This window comes from Vigna angularis, chromosome 3 (genome assembly GCF_016808095.1).
Source record: "Vigna angularis cultivar LongXiaoDou No.4 chromosome 3, ASM1680809v1, whole genome shotgun sequence".
In the NCBI taxonomy this organism is placed as follows: Eukaryota; Viridiplantae; Streptophyta; class Magnoliopsida; order Fabales; family Fabaceae; genus Vigna; species Vigna angularis.
In genome coordinates this window covers 29837069-29848160 of record NC_068972.1, presented here as the reverse complement: position 1 = coordinate 29848160, position 11092 = coordinate 29837069, and the positions used below count along the sequence as shown (strand labels likewise).

Below are 11092 nucleotides of genomic sequence, written 5' to 3'. Positions count from 1 at the left end.
TTGTTGAAATGTAAACAAAGCTTTATACAATTTGAAAGCTCCTACTTCACCCAATTTAACATCTTTAAATTCATCACACACAAACTTTACATTAAAATCACATTACACCTCACAATTAAATTAGTTTTCACATCAACACATATTATATACAATCAACTCAACATACTAAAATTTTCAATCCAATACAATTTCACAATGCAATCAATAATTCACCATACAAACATTAATTAGAACTCGTCTATCAAACAAATAAAGTAACATTAGCTTCCCTTACCTCTTAAAACTCCAACTAGCTCTAAAGAACCCAACTATGGTCCCTCAACTCAAAGAGACCAAACAACACATACAGACCACGAAAACTTGATCAGGGTATACCATTAGAACTATTGATCAGTAGAGAGCCTAAGAGTAAGTTCAAACCGTACATGTAACAAAGAGAAACTTTACAAGCATTGAAGAACGTGAAACTAGAGAAAATGGTAGAAAACTAACTTACTCTATTTTAGAAACTGATCGGGCAGACTTGAACATGTCACAGCGGGGATCACACAGACGGTCTCTAATCTTCAAACAGGTGAAGGTGGTGCAAGAACCCTTAGAGATAAGGTAAAGAACTCTAGACAAATAGTTTCTAGAGAGATTGTGTGTTTTAAAATAATGAAATTCGTTTATCACAATTCCTTTTATATTAAAACCTTTTAATATTAAAATAATAGAGTCTCATTATTTTTAACTCACCACCCCTTCTAAAATACAATTTTCTAAGTCTTTACAATAGTTATTTTAGTTTAAAAGAATAGTTAAATTTTAGAAGAAAGAAATTAGTCAAATAAAAAATAAATTAAAAAAATACTGTAAAACTAATAAAATAATTATCTCATTTAAAAAACATAATTAAAGAATAAATTTGAAAACACAATATGGATACCAAAATTAATCCTCTTTATGTAATTTTTAGTTTTTTTCAATTTTTTTTATTGTAAATAGTTATTTTAGTTTAAAACAATAGTTGAATTTTAGAGAAAAAAAATCAAATAAGTTAATTAAAAAAAAGGTTCTTGATGATAAAATTAGTAAAATAATTATTTTATTTTAAAAATATTTAAAGGACAATTAAACATCAAACGAGAGAATCTTTCTATATAATAGTATAGATGATGATATAGATAATGATTAATTATTTTTTATCTGATTAATAAACTTTCTATAGTGATAAATAATAATTTTTCCAAAAGAGTTAAATACCTTTCACTTTTGTAGGAATTGAGGAGCCAATTTTTTAAAATGGAAAAAGAAAATAAAACCACATATAATAAAAGTAACTTGTGGTACAGATCATGACATTTTGAGCACTGGGATAGCCTACTGACAAGATGGGCTCCAAATTGTCCTTTATGTGGACGGTGAGTCTGTTGATGGGAATATCAAGTGACAATGATGGTGGGCTTGATCCAGAATGTAGGCCCAACCTGATGCCTACAGCAATGATCAAGAGTTGTAGGGGCAATTCCAAATTGGACCCTTTTGTAGTGGTTCTGTCTGAAGTATTGCTAAGTTTGTGGGATCTAAAAAAGAAAAATTAAATTAAGTTCTTTATCAGTTATTTTTTTCAATTATATTGTATAAATTATTTATTGTTGGAAACAGTGATCAATATTATCATAGTGCTTATGCTATTATTCTCCTCCCAACATAGTTTAATTTACGCTTATGGAAATTCCACTATAAATGAAATCCTAAATCATAAAAATTAAGAAACACGTGTCACTATTTATAATGTGAACATTAGTAATTAAAAGACAGTTTATATACTCTTATTATAAAAAATTAATCTGAAATGACAACATCCCTTGCGTATGATTAATGGACTCAAAATGGCATTTTCTGTGACGGAGATGTTTATGCCTCTTGATATTTTGTGGGGGCCGGGGAGCTGTGGCATGATCTCATTATTTCAATAATTGCTCGTAAAGTTGAAACTATATTATTTGATCCTCGTGAAAGTAAATTTATACTATATAAGTGTATGAGTAAGATTTAAAATTTATTTTTTAAACTAGTATTAAATTATTCAAAAATTATCTTAACATTATTGGTTAAGTTTATCATGACATTCACAATTTGGATTATTATTATTATTTACTACTATACTTTTAATATATATGAATCGACGTGAACTTGTGTTATAAATCCTACACTAAATACAAATAAAATAAATTTATAATATATAAATAAATGTAAATTTTTTTTATAAATCAGAATTGTAAATGTTGAACTAGATTTAAAGTTTATTTTTTAAAAAATTTAATTTTTTTTAAAACTAATTATTTTATAATAGATTAAATATATTTTTAATTATTGAATATATCAAAATTTATTTAAAAAGACTATATTCATTATTTTTTATTTTTAAATTTAAGAATTAAAGTATATCAAAATTTAAAATATAAATAAATTTTAATTTTAAATTTTAAGACCAAAAATATATTTAACATTTATGATTTTACCTTTATAAATAGAATACTATGTAAATGGCGTCTAATTACATAATTGACCGATTTTAACTTATATATTAATATATTTGGATATATTTTGAAAGGGTGACATTTATTGTTTGATTAAAAAAAATCAAACTTTAATTTTCCATAAAACTATGCATGATGAGATACAGTGGCTCAACAAGAAGAAATTTTATTTTGGATGATGTCAAATCTCATTAAAAATGCACCCAGAACCCCTCTGAACAGACGCTAGGTGTCAAGCGAAGGAAATCTGGAAATTATAAAGTGGAATACAAGTGTGGGCAGCGGAGTGGCCGTTTGTCCTTAACGATTGTAGCAAAGCTTAGTTTTTCAAAACTCATGCCACTCTCTGCATACAACCCTCTCTTCCAAATTCTGAAACTCCATTTTCTCCTCCTTCTCTCTAAAAGCTTTTCATTCTCTCTACAAAATCTCACCCTTTCTCTTCTCCGATCACCACTCAGGCACCCGTTCTACTCTTCCAGCGTAGAGGACGTCCGTTTGAACCGATCAATTTCGGATTCTGGACTGGTAAGTTCATCTCTCCCTCAGCCGTGTGTTTTCTGTCGCATGCAAACCCAGATTTTTGGTTGCATGAGTTGATCCTCTCGTTCTGAGTATTTCTGGTCTGGTGTTTGTTATAGTTTCTTAAAGCGTGATTGTAGAAAGTTAAGGCCTCTGTTAGACGAGAACTCTGTGAGCATTCGGTCACGTTAAGAGGTAAGGGAAGCTTATATAATTTGATTGTATGTTAGTTTCTACGTTCGTTTTAATGGATGCATGTTTGTTGAGTTGCTGAATGAATATGAAGTATGATTTTTGATATGTTTTGACTATATGATGTATGAATATTTACTATGATATGGATGTTTGATTTTCTGAAAATAGATGTTGAGAAATGAATTGATATAAATAATTCTAAGTATGAAATTCCCTATGAAAATGTACGTTCGTCATTGAATGGTCCTTGACCGTTCAATTTTTCTAGTGGACTTGGTTGGAATTGGATTCTTTTATTTGGAAAGAATCCTAATTGAGGATGAGCGTCTTCGTTTGGTAATACTTATACATGAGCGTTCAACCAAGGGTAGTCATTCTTTGGTACTTGGTTATAAACTCAAGTATATCTATATGTATTTGTATATTTCGTTTGTTCTTAAACGCTACTTAAAATGGTATCTATTACATTTATCAATCCTTTTCTCTATAAGTTTAGTAATGCTTGGTCTTATACCAAGTGCTCGTACTAAGCGAGTAATTGGTCTTACACTAGGCACTCGTTCTAGTTTCCATAAGCTATCTTTATAATAAGAGTGTTCGTCCAAAGCCCAATAGGGTTCGCTCACTATGGTGTTCAGTCTTTGACTAGCATTCTGATTTTCTTGATGTTTAACTCATTCAAAAGTTAAGTATATATATTGACGTTCGGTCTCTTCATCGGATCCAGTTATGTACCATTATTTGACGTCCCACATTGTCAGTCTCAATTGGTTTCAGCCTAGAGTTTTAGTATTCGGCCTAGGCTGGTTGGTGTTCGGTTTAATTCTCGTGAGTCAGCTCATTCAATTGGCTCGTCTAGCAAATGACGTTTAGTTCTATGAGTACTCGAGAAATATTATGGTAATCAGTTTTTCTATAATCTGATATTCATTCCCTCGGGTTTGATACGTTTTTGGAACTGGAGACCTTTGGTCTCACTCCAAGCGTTCGATCTTGTTTAGGGTTAAAGTTCAACGTTCGGTATTTTGATATCCTAAGAGATATTTATTCAAATTAATCTCATTGAGGTCTTATTAATGAAAGATGATGAAATATGATATGAACGAAATGAATTTGATTATGAACGAGCGTTTCGGAGAGGAATAGATCATGAATGTACATTGGAAATTTGGTAAAGTATGAATGTGGCATGCTAAGCTGGCGGTTCATCCTGATATTCCGTGATTACTCGTTCTCACGTAGAGAAGGGTAAGTCATAAGTGGGAATGGCAGGAGGTCCTAGTCCTTATGGTTAATTTGGACGGATAGGACTAACCTCGGGTGGCAGCTGTTGAGGATATCCCAGTTACTACATCACCCGGGTGCACGAACGTCGTAGCTACATAGAATTCATTCAGTTCGGACAGTCAGAGTCTAGTATTAGGCTTTACATGTAAGAGTGAATGAAATTATCTAGTTTAATTGTATTGTGTGAAATATATGTTGATGATTGAATTGAATTACATAAGCTTACCATATTTTCCTGTCTTGTCCGTTTTGCTCGTTCGGTGTGTGTCCTTCTGTTGCAATGATCATCCGTTGGGATGTGAGCAGAAGGAGAAGCGTTGCTGGAAGAGGCGCTGGAAGAAGAAAATTTGGTAGAGGTAGAAGTTAAGATCGAATAGTAGAATCGTTCGGTCAGTTGCTGGTTTCTTTGTATGACTGTTTGGTCATCTTTTGGGTTATTTCTTTTGTTGGTCGTTCGGTATAGGTCTTTTGTAAACCGTTCGGCCTAGTTTCAGCTTTTGTGCAGTTTTTAAATTCCTCGTAATATTGTAAGGCCATTCGGCCGTATTTGTATTGAATCTCTTTTGTAAGACTAATCTGTAATATTATTAATTTGTGATATTCCTTTTATATGGTTTTGATACTGTATTTTTGGGATGTTACAGATGATGATAATTTTGAAACATTTTTTTGACAATATTTTAATATCTATTATCATTATGTGATTAGTTCAATATTTTAATAATAATAATCATAAACATCAACAAGGACCAATCATAGAATGACACGTAAATAATGTTAAAATATTGTCAAAAAATGTTGTTAAAGTATCGTTATCTTTTATGTCTTTCAAATAAAATATCACCTCTCTGTTTTAATAAAAATATCACTCACTAGCCTTTGGAGAGAGAATCTCTAGGGAGATTCTGTTGAATATTGTAATCCAACTAAGTTAGGGATCTATTTACAACTAAAATAACATAACCATTGTACTCGTTTAAGGATGAAGGCTATCTTTGGGTTTCAAAAAGTGGATGAAATTGTGAAAGTGAGTTTCCAAGATCCTGCCAAGAATCCCTCAGATGAGAGGTAGATATACATGGTGAATAAGAGACTGGATTGCAAGGCTAAGGTGTCGCTAAATAAATCTGTCTCTGTGAATATCTTTCAGAAGATCTTGAAAGCTGCCACTGCAAAGCAAGCCTACGACACGTTGAAGCAGGCATATGGAAATGCAGGGAAAATGAAAAAGGTGCATTTGCAATAATGGCAGAGGGAGATTCAGAGGAGGAAGAAATGGAGACAGAATAGGTGACTCTAATTCACAAGAATGCTCCAATAATGGCAGTGATAAAAGGGGAGGAACTTAGCACAGAGGGAAAGGAAGATATGGCAAGAAGAATGTTGATAAGAGAATAATTCAGTGTTACAATTGTGATAAATTTGGTCACTATTCGTAATGTTGGCTGGATAATGCAAACAAAAAAAGGGAGGATGCATAACTGACAGGACTTCTCTTTCCTGTTCGTTTCTTTTTTGTGAGTGATGCTCCCAAATCTGCAACTAAAGCATCAATGCATGTCTGTGGCCCTTCTGCATCACCAAATGTTCGTCTGTCAGAGCTACACATTTGCTTTGCAGTATGTGCTAGACCAACATCAGTTCTTGTAGAAGCTCTTCATCTTCTTTTGGTCGGCCTCTTCTGCCCTAAGGATAACGTGTACTCAAGGGGTTGATGTTTGTCCTGAATACCTCTTTCTGTAGCTGAAGACTGGGACTCCAGCTGCAGTATAATCTGAACCAGAAGCTTAGCACTTGGGACTTGACATATAAGAATGTGATCTGGCATCTTGTAAGAATGTTGCCGGTTGGAAATCTTTGGTGGCAGTCACAGAAGATTTATGTGGCGCCTCTAAAATTCTCCCTTGACGCTTCTCCTTTTCTTCTGAACATTTGGAAACTCATGTCACTATATTGTGATCCTAACAGATTAATGCTGGTATTATCTTCCTGTTCAATACCAGGTTGTTTTTCTCTTAGAACCGACAGCTTGTAATCCACATCCTGTGCTCCAACCGTCTCTGCCAATGGAGTTATTTGGACACTCTTGAAGTCCATTATGATCAGCCACCCAATTCCTTGAGCTGCTGGCATTGGCAAAGAGCATATTTTCTCTGCGTCCAGGATCGTCTATTGCTTGCTCTTTGCTCCCAAAACTCAAGGACCTTTTACATGTCTTTACGGTTGATTTAGGCCCCGATGTCCATTCTCCTGTCACTTCTGTTTGTGGAGAAGTTGTGTTCAATCCTTTCCTCGCCTTCCTCTTGTCAGCTTGGTTTTCTTTAGATTGAACAGTCTCTGCAGCGGCTTTCTTGATTGTTCTTTTTGGTTGGCCTTCTTTTATGACCTTGGGCCGGTGCTTTCTTCTTTAAGGTTGTTTTGGTTGAGGCGTTTTATTCAGATCAAAGACCCGGCGTATATCCTCTTGTGCTGCAGGTACAGCAGCCACTTCTGTAGTCGGGCCATTTATTTTGCTGTGGGATTATAGCACATTGTGGATGTGTTGTTTTTGTCTTCCCCTTCTCGGTTCCTTTCTTCAATGGTCATCGGTGTTGCCACATCTTTTCTGGTTTCTGCTGCGATGACATCATCTTGGTGTGGTGCAATTTCAGCAAATGTCTTGCTACAGTAATCGAAGTATGATGAGCCTGCAACATGAAATTAGTTAAATATGAATTGAGTCGGGAATGTAAACAGCTGATCAATGTGCAAGCCCCATGTCCCAAGCTGTGGATCAAAAGAGTCACAAAAAGACAAGAAATATGTGCAAAATTGATTTAGCTGTTCAAAATTGATCACTGGCATGTTGGAGAGTTGAAGTCCCGAATTGTAAAACAAACTTTGCTTTTGATTTAGTAGTTTAAATTTGTTAGTCTGTTTTTTTTCCTTTGTAAGACAATATTCTTTTGTTTATGAAAGCTGTGGTTTATGATTATTTAAAAAAAAAGTGGTGAAAGTCACACATTGACTAGAGATTAAGCCAACTTAGAATATATAAGTGTGACTAGAGATAAAACCAATTTAGAATATATAAATAGGTGCAAATCTCACCTTACCAGTTGATTATGTAGGGGTTAAGTTAGACTTAAAGTTTACATAAACTCTTAAAACTTTCTCAACAATTCTTTTGTTAAGAATATTGTCTCATCAATTGCCTCTTGAAGAGAACATAAAGCCTCTGAATTCTTATGCTTGTTTTCCTTTAACTCCTTTTAAGTTGTAGTAAGTGTGGAGGTGCCTTTTAGAATAGTGAATCTCACTTTTATAATGTCTAGGTACTAGAATTGATGATGTTTGATTGTTAGTAGTCATGATTTGAGAAAATATTTTGAAAGTAGTATAGAATGGAATTATAGTTCTTTTAAAATAGTTGAAAATTTTATCTATGCCTAGTAAATGATCGAATGTATCTCTGCTACCATTGTTAATATTTTGAGATTGTGAAAGGAATAGCTAATGAAATAGAAAAAATGTTGAGATAGTAGAATGTGAAAGTAGTTGTTGTTAGAAGAGTATTTTGTAGTTGTATTAGTTGTGTTAAATGTTGTCTTACTTCAAATGTTAGAGTACATTAGTATTTGTAAACTCATAGATTATTCTAAAATATGTTAGCCACAATTTATGTGGAATGTTCTAGATTTTTACCTATGTAAAATGTTTTTGATTATTTTTCTTCCTAAGCTTTTCTACAATATTCTAGAATTTGTATATCTTAGGATTTTCTATAACTTTCTATATTTTGCATTACACTTTAGTACTTATCTTTAATTCTTGCATTATTTACAAGTGGATCCACTACACAGATACACAAAATCTACAAATTTTAACTATAAACAAAAGAATAGAAATGAAACAACAAACAAAAATTTACACTATAATGTGAGTAGCTTCTTCTACTGACACGCGACTTCCAAAGTATTTGACTGTTTCATCAACAAAGAGTTTGCATATTTGGACCTTGGATACATCAGTAACAATGATGGACATCAGGAGAACTTGACCTCTGCTCTTATAGCCTTTGATATATTTGACATTTTATCACTTTGGTTTCCAATTCTGGCAGTCATCCACTTGGTGGCACCCCCACTACCATGGAGGTAGAAACCATATATTAGGCTTCAACAACCTAAACACAGTTGCTCAACTACAGAATTTGAGTTCATGTAATTATTGTAATATTCATGTGTGTGTGACTGTATGTGTTGGTTATGAATCACTATACTTGAATGCATGAAGTTGTGCCATGATTTTTAGTACACACAAGAACGATATGTCACTAGTTCTTCTAGACTTCAGGTTAATGATCTCCCAATTATGTAGTAAGATAAAGGCTACATAACTTTTTCATTGAAGAGTAGTAGATATCTTTTGAATATTCCTTGAATGGTTAAGACAAAGGTAGAAGAAGAAACTGGAAATCCAATCAAAATAAATGCAAATAAAAATGAAGCAAAAGGGAACATAAAATGATAATTATAACATCTCCATTATATAGGTGTTTCGTTGTGCTTGTACGTCAATTTCTTAGAATTCATTTTCATTGAAGAACAAGTTTTCCAAAACCATTTTATGAACAAAAAGGATTCATCACGTATGAAACAACCATAAAATGGTTAAATTTAGGTATTCAAATGAGTGAGGTACCATATTTTTGAGGTTGAATCCTAGAGTCAATTATGAATGTGACTTTCCAACATGACAAGAAACAATAGGGAACATATTTCTATAAAACCTTTGCATCTGATATAACCATGGTCTTAACATCTTTTGATATTCTGGGAACCTTAGTTAAGTCCTCTGTTTGTAGAGAAATTTAAGTAACAATGGCACAAGACTTGTTCACAATAATCTTCAATGTTAACATGAAAAGAGGGTTGTCATTGAATGAATAATAGCTTAAGCAACAAACAAAATTGTAGAACTAAGGCAATAGCCTTGTATCAACAGTGTGTGAGAGTGCAACATGTAAACGTAGTAAAGTGTGACTTTCAATTTACTTACCATCCGAAAAAGTTTTCAAGTACAGAAGTTCAAGCCCAAAACATTATGCATGATAACTAATATTTATACTCAACTAGTGGACTTAAAACACAGCAAGTATAATAACTACACTAAACCAGTAAACATGTTCCTTACAAAACAAATTATACATGCATCCAAACATATATCCATTGCATTCACATAAAATGTGGATTCAAGTGTAATTGAATAAAATGACTTACCTTTTTTTGTCCGGGAGCTGAAATTCCAAGATCAACTTATGGGCAAAGGAAATGGTGCCCTGTCAAGTTAACCAAGCAGTTATGGTAGTATCTATAGTTGGAACACCCAACACATCACGCGACAACGGTCAAACACCATAACACACCGCTAGAGAAGGGCCAAACGCACACCACGCACTACAACTTACAAACCCACCAAGACAAAACATTAGAGGACCAACCAGGCGAGGGCTTCATTAATAATAGACAAGAGCTTCACCCACCCACCACGGCGATAACTTCAACCAATAATGACAATTAAAGGTTGACCCGCCACCACAGCAACAAGAGCTTGAACCAACAATGGCAATAAGCAACGATGAACAATAACTTCACTCAACCACCATGACGATAGCAAATAGTGAACGAGAACAATGACAAAAAACATATAAGAGAAAGGATGTGTAGCGCGAAAACGAAAATGAGAACGAAGGAGAAGAATTGAATAATAGAGAAAGTGAAGCCGAAAGGAGATCTAGGGTAAATCAGAATTGAATAATCTATATTGGTTATATCGTTTAACCTATATAGAAAAAGTTTTCAAATAGGTTTAAGAGATATAAAAAAATCGACATGTTCTAAGTTGGCAGTGTAGTTTTTTATTGCGTGGCATTAAAAACGTGATTAAATTATATTTTTTTAATTTTTGAATTAAAAAGTAAAGCATTCAAACTGATGTTTAAGTAAGGGTAAAGTTGGAAATTAAACCTAAAATTAAGTGTTGCCGCGAAAGACCACTATCACACCGCCACCTTCTCCTTCGTCCTCACCATCTTCCTCGCGTCGCTGCAGTTTGCACCATCACGAAGCCTCACGCTGCGATTAATGCCGTCATCGCAGATCGCGTTTCTTCCACAGAACAATCCCAAATCGTCGTTGAACCTCCACTGCAAGCCTCTTCGCCAAAGCGCCGCTGCCTTCGTTCTCATCCAAACTCCATGGACGCCGCACCTCCGTCATCAATCTCGCACAACCATGGAAGCTTGCTCCTTCGCACAACCTGCAAACAGAGAACCCAGAATCGCACTACCCAGAAAAACCCCTAAATCGGGCTACAACAGAAAAATCTTTGCCATCCCTGCAGTCCACACCACGAACAGAAAATTTTTTGTTTTCTCCCACGAACTCTAAAGCTCAACTTTCCCTAGTTTCATTTAGATCTGGATTTCAATTGCAGAGAAGATCTAACATTTAATTTTAGGTTTAATTTCCAACTTTGCCCTTACTTAAACATCAGTTTCCACTCTATTTGCTTTATTTTTT

At 33.9% G+C, this 11092-nt stretch overlaps 1 long non-coding RNA gene across 3 annotated transcripts; it reads right to left on the bottom strand.

The window, feature by feature from the left end:
* Nucleotides 1-5896: 5896 nt before the first annotated feature.
* Nucleotides 5897-10523, bottom strand: LOC108326424 (uncharacterized). Of its 3 annotated transcripts, none has more exons than XR_001831957.2 (3): nt 9791-10523; nt 8440-8694; nt 5897-7216 (listed from the first exon to the last, which is right to left on the bottom strand). It is a non-coding gene; the product is annotated as an uncharacterized LOC108326424 (long non-coding RNA). The 3 variants fall into 3 exon arrangements; XR_001831956.2 differs by having other exon boundaries at nt 8440-8654; XR_008247834.1 differs by lacking the exon at nt 8440-8694.
* Between the last annotated feature and the right edge of the window lie 569 nt (nt 10524-11092).